Here is an 11,290-nt window from a genome sequence, read left to right on the forward strand (position 1 = left end):
CTTTTAAAACGGGAGCCAGTCGTAACTACGTTAGAGACCGCGCACGTAATACGTGAAGGGCTTTAATATGATAAAAAATGGCGACCAGCCGGGCGCGGGACAAACCTGATTATCTCATGTGATGTCTGGCTACCCCCGAGGAGGAGCGAGGTGATACGCGGAGCGGGGAGCGGGGAGCTTTCGAAGGATTTAGATGGCTTAAACAATAATACCGAAGTGTAAAAAGTACCACATATTTTCTAAATCTTTTTATAACGATCTACTTACTAAAACTAATTTAGGAACATAAATTTCTGATAATGTGAATTATCTTTAACCAAATAAATAATGTAAGGTAATTAACACGAAAACACACCACGTCGGAAAGTAATTAATGTTTATCCTGGTATGGTTCAATACCGTGCGGAGTCAATATCCGGTTTCCCGGTAATTTCCGCTTATCACTGACCTGTCTACACCACCTGGGGCTAAAGGGCGTTGTCATGGCAACCCAGGTGTGACCGCTAACTTTTACTATTTGATAACATGGAATGTAAATACTATTGGAATGTAATTACTACCTCTGTATAGGTACTGCAAAATTGACACTAAATCATGGCTCAACCAACATATTCAACTGATTTAATTCCCTGCGAGTTTTTTTATTTCCTAAACTCAAGACACCAATAAAAGGAAAGCAATTATATGTATAAGACATATATATTTTTTGGGAATCCTACTAAATTTTTTGATGTCAAATACTTTATAAAGTCATAATTAAAAAGCGAGCTAATCTGCTAAATGAATATTTAAAATTCACCTTATTCTTTAAACAGAACCTCTACAATACTGTGTACTTGAAATAGGCCAAAACCTTTTTTTTAATTATTTCTGTGTCAGTTATATTGTTTGATGGATTTCCTTAAACTATACAAGTCTGTCTGCATCAGAACGAATCTAATGATTTTCATACGTCTTTATATTCGTTTCTTTTTGACACACCGAGAAGAACTTTTAGCACCTGTTTCTCAATCACTGATTTGCCGCTATCTGGCTGATAAATTGAAGAATTTGACATTATTTGTATGAAAAAAAAGGGTCAAATAATTTATCGGGAACTTATATGGCGATGGTAAAACAGGCCCTTAATATCATAATACTATCTCATTAAAAAGTGTGTTCCTCTGTCCGCGGGTAGTGTGGTGCGGGCCGGCGCGGGCGGGGCGTCGCCATGGCAACCAGGTGCGATCGATCACTGCGACTGCACGCCACACCTGCGTGACGCAGATGTGGAGCCCGACTACAGGAACTTTCCAAAACGAAACCTTCAAACTTGATACGTTTTACAGTGAAGGAAAATGCAAACCTACTGGTACTATTTGCTTGATGAAAATTCGAGGTTCTCAATTCGTCGGTATCATTTTAAATATTTGTTATGGTCTCATGATTTTGAACTGGATGAACGGATTTTGTTTTTTCTTTTTAAATTTTTGCAAGAATAGCGGACATTTGGTCTTTTGGACGTTTTTGTTGTTAAAAGAGAATATACGTGAATGTTATTTGTATTTGTCAAGTTAGCAATGCGGATCGGGAATGATAAAACTGTTTCCGACAAGAAAATTTTAAAATTATTTTACCACAATACATTAAAAAACAAAACTTTAATTTCAAATTAAACTAAGCCAAAAATGGGTGAAAAGTTCTTATTTATCCCTGAATCAAAACATCATATTATTCTTCCAATTTGTAACCAAGGTAACCTACACCTACATAGTTTTTCACACCTCAGTTTTCGATATAATTAAAAATAAGTGAGTTTGCAACAAACCCCTGTTCCCGCAGTTCTCGAAACAACAGCGGTTGTATAACGATGTCGCGCTAACGAGCGCCGCACTCCTTTTGTTAATATTTGTATTTCTAGAAGAATAGTTCTCACGTATTTGTCGCTCCAAATAAATAGCACACAGCTGATTTTCTTGTATGTTGTTCAAACATACAAGAAAGTCACGCAGTGGTCAGTTTTGTGAACGAGTTTTTGGAGCTAGCAAAAATTTAACAAAATCTTTTCTTAATAGTATATAAATAAATAAATAAATTCTCCTTGGGGGAGGCCTACGTTCAATAGTAGTAATAGTAAGGTATCGCAAAAGTCACAATATAAACAGGTCTGGAATATTAAAAACTTCTAAACTCAATAACAAGCCTTTATTGCAAAAAAACTCAACGTCATTACAACGAAAACAAACAAGATCCAAAATAGACAATCTAGTAATTAATATTCACGTTAATTACTTCCAATTAGTCTCCCTGCTCCCAACAGCTAAAGCGAGGCGCGGGTCAAGAGCGCCGGGGCAAGCAATGTTTTACAAAAGACAGAGACAGCGCTATATTTCTTCAGTGCGGGTGAAAGAGAAAACAGATACTGGCAATCATTAGTTCAATTACGGGATGTTTCACTGTTTTTACAAGTGATGAAAATTGTGGCACTTTTTGACACATTTTCCACAGAGCTTTACTAGCCCGCTTTGGAAAGTAAAATACTTGCATAAAAACCTGGAATATTTGCAAACGTAATACCTAACCATTAACTTTATCTGATGAAGGCCTTGAACAAAGACTTCATCCGAAATTAAAAAGTGTGTTTTTTTCTTATAAAATAGCAACTGTTGTATATAACATAGAACAGAAAAAAATATTTTTGGGGTACACTATACCTCATAAGACTCGGTCGAGCCGTTACGGAGGAGTTCAATTTTAGATTAAATTGTGTGCATTTTATAAAATAAGTCATTTTTTTACACCGAGCAACTGTGCCTTTGCCATTATTCAAAATACGATACGTTTTTATAAATAAACGAATACTTTAGTGGAGCCACTTCGCTCCCTCTCAAAGGTCACGTGACAAAGGTCATAGGCTACTCAAGTAAATAATGATTTGTATTTTATTACCACAGTGAAACTGTAAAGTTGTTTCAGAAGGATTAATGCTCATTAACGCTAATCGAGCCTACGACGAGACAAGTTTTGTATAGAATTATTAGAAAATGTATATGTATTTTTAACAGATATTGCATTGTTATTTTGTTTAATTTCTTACACATGTATTGGTTAAATATCATAAAGCAAATTGCTTCAGTTGAAATCAGTGAAAGTTATTTCTTACGTTCGTTCAAGAATAACTTAGTATCTAAACTTTATAATGAACGATCGTACTTCAAAAACAAGGTTAAAATCTTTATGAAAATACCTTACATAGTTACAAAGAGTATACCTTCTGTATTTCATTACGCTACGACTGATAATGTAGCTGAGTCACGCAATCTACTACAATGCTACGTAGATTGCCGACGTAGCCTTTTGCTACGAGGTGCTACGAATGAGCAACTTAGTTATACTACCTAGTAAAATGATGAAGACGATTTATTATGTTCTGGTACAGTATACAATTCAGTATTTAAGGTGTTTTGTATTTGTACATTTTTAATGAAAGGCCATCGTATAGCACAAGCTTTTCATATTTTTTTATATCCAATGAAACAATAGGCAACACAAGTCTAAAAAACCACATTCAAGATTCGATTTTCTCATTTTAATACAACAAAATCCAATAAGGTTGTATCCAGTGAACCGCGTACATATTACACGGCCGACCTTACATAAAACACTTGAACTTGAGGGTGTAATCGCTGGCCGGCGCGGGGCGCGGGGCGCGGTGCGAGGGGGGGGGGTGCTTGTTAAATTTTCACGGGTGTTTTCATTCCCCCTGACCTCTCGGCACACCCCTTGCTTCGACTACAACATTTTTGGGTTGAAATAATAAAGTAACATTTGAATTATTTATTGATGAAAATTTTATTGATTTGTCAGACATGTATTTTTAGCGTCTGTTCGATTTTACAGAAGCAGTGGTTTTGTAAGTGTTTGTTAAGGTTACAAAATACAATTCTATAGTTATATCAATACCTCGGTACCTATCTGACAGTAGTAATTGAATACACTAAGTGCCACAGGATGAAAAAGTTATACTTTAAAGACGATCAGATAAACAAACAGTATTTATGTAGGTACTATATTTTTTCATTACAAATGGCTCTGCCGTGATGCCTCGATGACGTCAGTTTTGTGTCGGGGATCATTCAGTGGTAATCTTTGTCCATTGCTTGGTTTAAATGTGTTATAAGTTTTAATATTTCATTCTTTAAATTTAAATATTCAAAGCATCGACACTCCTATAGGTTCTTAACCCTGAACATTTTCCTGTGCTACATCGATGTTAATTTGTTTATTTCAACAGAAGCAACTCGATCCTCTTACAATTAGTGCGCCTCACCGACCACTCGGATCCTCTCGATGTTCTACCTCCGGGCATACAAGCCTGCCCCCCGGGCGGGTTCGAGGGCCATCGATACCCCGAACTGTTTGTTTGCCTCTTTTGTTAATTAGAAATGTTTTTATTGATGCAAGTGTTTGAATTGCAATTGAATTGAAGTGGGGTTGCTTTTTATCATGAGAGCTGAGCTCTTTTTTTTGTTAATGTGTAGCTCATAAAATATGTTTTTTTTTGTTATAAGTAATTGACTGAATGCGAAAAAAGTCCTAAGACTTGTTATCTCGAATTTAATAAAATACTTGCCAGAGATGTTTTTCTCCGAAATGTTTTTTGAACCATATTTGAGTTCAAAACCTCTATTTTTCATAAAAAGTAATTCGTACAATTTAATTTTAAATCTAACAAGATATTAAAGCCAGTTGTAACCGTAAAATACTCGTATTCAATATCTGCATGAGTAATGTTTATTAAGATAACGTTTGGACATGTTTATACTTCTCCCCTCGTCTCTACATCCCTCTACAATTACACGAAACACGTAGCCCCGACTAATTTGACTAATTACTACAGATAACAACTCTACCGCACCCTGCATTCATCCCCTAATCCCTCCTACAAAGGATTCTGAACCTTTTTGTCTCGTGCTTAGTTTCGAAATTGCATAAAACAACCTCTTTCTGTTTTAACAAAGTTACCGCAAAAACGAACTCTAATTGTAAGGAATTAAAAGTGGGAATTGTATCTATATTTTTGGAAAATTGTTTGAATAAAGAAAAATTGTGCTCATTATAAATTCCATGGTTTGTTTCTGTAATAAGGTTTGATTTTGTGTGGGGTTAGTCTGAAATCGATGGATCTGACTAATTACTTGATTTGAATTGTAAGTGCAGAGTTAGGAGTTCTGCCAGATATCTGAATATTCAGCACTCTGGCACTCCTCGTGGAACTTACAATGACTAAAACTAATTTACTCTATGAATCCATAACGGACTAGGGACGGAAGGACGTGTGTAGAACTTCATTCGTTTTTGTTGTACCTAATCATTGGATTTTTTACATTCTTTGATAGATTAAAATGACAGATAAATGTTATTTGTGAATATAGAAAGTCAAAACAATTCATCGTCAGCCCAGTTAGCAAGGGGCTGATACAATGTTAGTAGTCTAGTTATTATACCAAAGAAGGAATATGGACATAGGTTTGTAGAGGGTTAAAAATAGGGTAAAGCTATGATTTATAAGAAAAACAAGTTATATTTTTGTCGTAACAATTTATTCGATCACTGATTGATGTTGACCACTTTACATACAACTAGAATAGAATATGTACGGTTATAAGTTATTCTGTTATATTATCTAAAAATTTAATAATTTCGTTACCACTCGCTATATAGATACCTACGCGATACATGTATCTGATCGTGTACACTGACCAATGTTATGTAGCTCTACAATTTATTTCAAGATATTTGTTACATTGTTTATTGTTTAAAATGAGAAGATTCTCACATTAATTATAAGCCATGACATTCTCCAGTGTACACCAGTCCTAAACAACCAGATATAATACATAGCTATTCAGAAAGCCATAACATATTACATTTTAAACAACAAAATTATAATCACAAACTTTAAGTAACAATTATTTTTAATTCTACATTTATACATTTTAAAGTGACAACTATGATTCTAAAACTATACTTTTCTAATATGTATGCATGAATATGTATAGTGAAGTATAGCTAGAGATATTTTATTTATTTAGATTATGTTTTAAATTGATTTTAAAACCTTAAAGTACGCTAAGCATTCTAAATGGATAATTTAAAATTATAGAGAAATAATTTGATTGTAATTTACATGAAAATTCGAATTTTACAAAAACGAATTGAAATTACTTTTGTAACTAGTGTGAGATACCTACTATACTAAGTGATATCTTAATTTGAAAAATATATTCTTATTTTTAAATGGTATTTTACATTAAATACGCTGAAATTACAACAATTATGTTGATTATTATAATTTGAAAGCGTATTAAGAAACGACTTAATTATGTGTAAGTTTAGCTAACATTAATTCTAAAATAAATGTACATACATAAAATAAATAAATAACTACATTATTACTATAATTATAATCTACGTATCTAAGATCTATTAAAAGATATTACACACAAAAAAAAACAAAATACATTTTAGACAAATGAATGTCTATTAAAATATACTTTGAGGTATTCAATTTTATATATTATTAAAGTAATAACTATGATAAACATACAATAATAATACATTTTGATATTAAATACATATATAGATATGTAACTTATATTTATGTTATTCTAATAATTAATTGTATGTAATGACTGTAATTAGTTCCTAATGTTCCTATTACTAAATATCCAATAATGTTTAGATATTTTGATGACTTATCAATGTTAAATATATATTGAAAAGATATATATTTTATTAATGAATATATAATATGACACATAATTGGATAAATGTATTAAATACAATATTACATAGATAATTTTGCATTCAATATAATAAATTTTATGTAAATATGAAATTTTATATTTTAGATAAAAATATGATAATAAATATTATAATATACGATAAATAGTTTATTGTTTTTGAGGTGTTTAAACAAAGATTATAAAATTGATTCCTCTAACTTTTCAATTCAAATTTAAACACTTTTGAGTCAGTTATACATATTTTTGGAATAGAATATAATATCATATCATATATTCGTAATAATATTGCTGCAATATATATGTATGTATAGAGTTATATATATAAAAATAGTAATAATATATATCCACATATAATGTAATATACATAAATTGATATAAATTACTCTAATCCCTAAAACCTATGTCCTTACTTCACTAATGCTGATTATATTATGACCCTATACTAAGATATTACGGTACTTATCACTCGTACTTGTGTGGGTGTCCAACTGCCATATATACACACTATATCTAATTAGCATTCATTATTATATATCTAGCAATAAGACATACACTACGAATTTTTAAATATACATAAATTGTTAAAATATATACGGAGAATTGTTAATGCAATTTGATATTCAAATTATTTGATTCGATAAATAATTAATACAATAAATACATTATTGAAAATAAATTATACACATATTTATTTATTAAGCAATAAATTATTGAAAATTAAACCATTCTTTATATTAAGTATTTTATAAATACATATTGAGATGTAAATTACCATTGAATATATACTTTTTAGATATATTATAAATACGATGAGATAAGTTATTAAGATGAGTGGAAATGGTTTAAGTTCTAGATGACAAACAAGCGAAGCTAACACTAGTGGGACTTATGATAGGAGTAGACTAACGGACGGGTACTGACCTAAAGATGAAGGGAAGCTGCAAACATCACACATCACATTGTTAAAGTAATCTTTTAATATCAACAACTGAAATATTTATCTCGGTTAAGGTCATTTGTTTGAATAAATATTGGTATATACTTGAATACATATGAATATTTTTTATTTATAGATATTAATAATTACATATTATACATACATAAGTATAATAAAATAGATATATGTATAATGGAAAAAAGTCCTCGCATATTAGTAACTACAGAAAACAGGCATAAGGCCTGGTTCATATGAAGTATGAGTTTTTCATTATTTAACATATTTCCGTTGGTACTTATAGTGATGTTTGCAGCTACATTTCATGAAACATCGACCTCAGAATAAGAGTTGCTATACGACACAACACTACGTATTTCAAGCTAAAGACAAACTGGATATCATTGTGCGTATTCTTAAGAGATTCGAAATACTAACATCCTCTGAGAAACATCCTCTTTTATGCTTTGATGTCATATTGCTTCTCTTATGGATGTTTGTTCTCCTTTTGCGCAAAAACCACTGAACAGATTTAGACGAAACTTGGTACACAGATAGTTTATAACCAGGATTAACACAGGATTTTTAAAGTAGCTCATGTGTCCTGAATTGGACATATTGGATATTACTTCTCAAAGTCAGTTCTGTTTAAAGTTAATCTCCATTAAGTTCTTTTATGCGTAATTACGTATTGTTGCAGTTTTTTCATCAGGTCAGCAAGAAAGATTGGTGTAGAGCTATGTCCCTTTCTTCCACACGAGGTGGTACTAATGTGGCACTAATAACAGTTGTAGAATATTTCTCAGAGGATGGATACAAGATACTAGAGATGAGTTAAATACACTTAATAAGTATTTATGCGTTAGAGGAATATAGACTAATGATACCTAGAAACACAACTTGCTAAAATCAATTTCAAAATTACTTCAAACCGACAGATGTTATTTTCTTCAATCTATTGACGTACCAATTGATGTTTTGTCCCTTATTTACGCTCTGATTGCGCTGGCGTATTCTGATTGCCTCTAACTCTATATCAAAAACTAAATGTTCTAGTAAGTTGTGATGCTAGTCAGCAGACATAAATATTACAGCGAAAATAACCTAGAATATTTAAGAAGAAGAAAAAGACTTTGAAAAGTATTCTCAATTCATACATATTTTATGAAGAGAACAAAAAACACCAATGCTTTTAAATAATGAAACTAAAACCTACGCCTACAACATTGGTATAAAATATTTAAAATTAGATACAATAAGTATACCTACATAATACATATATATATATTGATTAATTTAAATATATATTGAAAATGAAATTTATAAGTATTATTTGTAAGGTGATTAACACGCAGCACCGCGCATAGCCGTAGTAGACGTTGGTGGTTAAGGTAACAGCAGGCTTGAAACGCGTGGTGGGGTGGTATTCGTGGGTCAGATATTAACAGATACACATGAGGCACCGAAAGTCGCTATGGTGCCCTAAACCCTGTGTTAACCACCCATTACAAAAGCAAGGCATACATTATGAAAATTCAATTACTTCATTACAGATACCACTATCACAAATATATATTCATACATATTTCTAAATTTCGGTATACATAAATATATAATAGGTACATTTATGTATAAATATAAAAATAAATTAAAGAATGATATTTAAAAATACGTCCCGCGTAAACCGCGGCAAATATATTTGTACACAATAATATTATTTTCTTAATACAAAAATATACATATTAGTATAAAACGTCTAGATTGTATATCTTAGCCTAGTGATATGTATGTGATACTGGCGGTTATTGCTGATATCATATAGTTACAGTTATAAGTACACATATAGATTCACAATACACAACTTAATACATTGCTAGTATTTGCTCGCGGGCTCTGAATACTCATTGATTTTTTTAGTATATTTTTTGCCAGTTGCTATGCGAACATTTTAGGATTTTGGTTGGCATTGAATATAGTTTATTTATATTGTTGGCCAGATCATATTTGGATATAGTTTTGTGAGTTTGCTCAAAGTTCGTGGTATTAGACGTATTTATTTCGTCGGTTTTTAAAGATCTTCTTGACGATTGTCTGGCAAATTATCAACATGATATGTTCACTATATAACTATTTCCTGATATGTGATATTTATCTCTCGAACACAAAACGTATTCCAGTCATTGTTTCACATTAAATATTCAGAGCTCACGAAGCAAATGTATAAAGTACTTAAATATACATAAACATTTACCTCTTTGTGCTCACAATCTACTAATTAATTGAATTTCGGGAGAATTTGACACGAAAATTGACTCTAAACTTACAAATATATGTATGAGAGAGGTCCTTTGATCCACTCCATGAAATTAGCATATATTCTTGATCTCCAAGTCATTTCACCAACTTATACATATGAGTATTCTATGCAAGCCTTGCTCTTCCGCCTAACTAGACCCTCTCTCGACTAATAGTGAAAGTATAATTACAAACATACGTGTATCTTGTGCGAAACAATCAGGCTTGTGCTCCAGAGAACTACGAGGACTATTGTACTCTGCAGGCTGTGATCATTCACAAATAATTATCCAAACACACTTGCCCTAGCCAAGTCACAAACTACTGTTAGTAATGATGTTCTTTCTCTTTAGTTGCTACGTCACGTGACTTAGATATTCAATTTTATAGACGTCAAAATCGAAGACGGTTAGCCATTGTGTCATTTCATTAATATAACTTTTCTGACCCTCGATTCTTATGTTCTTTTCCTTTTGGCAATCAGCTGGTGGTTTCAAAAATTTTGTCAGTGTCGTGTTAAGACCCAATTTAGATATTTTACTGAGTTGTCAGAAACCAATTCGGCAATTTTTTTTTTCCTTTAAACCGCGAAGTTTTTTATGAAAGGTGTTTAATCTTCGACGCCCGGCTTAGGGGGTTTTAGCTAAATTTTTTTTTTGACATTTTTAACGCGAACTTATTATCCTCGTATATAGTAGTAATGTGACTTGGCTAGGTGTTACTTTAGCATTGTAAATAGATACTGGACTTCGAGCGAACGGCAAATAATGGACCTTAGCAATTTACGACAATAATAGTTTTAACGAATATTATTCACAATAAACACGTTTTTTTTTAACTTTATACATTCTTTCAATTGACATATCGGGTCGTCACGTAAACTTGTACAATTATTTTTAGTTATCTTTTAAATTTTGACTCTTGCTCAGTCGTTTGCGAAGTGCTGTTCGTGGCGTCAGGGCGGGGGCGACACATCACAATATTAGAATACGAATATATAAATAGATGTACAGATATGTATACCTAGATGTAATAAATGTATAGTATTTTTTTCTTATATATTTGATATGTATGTTGATACAGACTTTTTATTCCATTGCTTATGTAACCACACGGTAGTATTTCGTTGAGTGTGATATTATTGGCAAAATATTGTGCGACTCTTTTTTTTTATAATTTTAGTCGTCAGTTGAGATGTAACTATTACTGTAAATCGTTTCTAAAATTTATATAAGTTTGTATAATAATATACATAAATATTATATTTATAAAT

This window comes from Trichoplusia ni, unplaced genomic scaffold, assembly GCF_003590095.1.
Source record: "Trichoplusia ni isolate ovarian cell line Hi5 unplaced genomic scaffold, tn1 tig00000194, whole genome shotgun sequence".
NCBI lineage: Eukaryota > Metazoa > Arthropoda > Insecta > Lepidoptera > Noctuidae > Trichoplusia > Trichoplusia ni.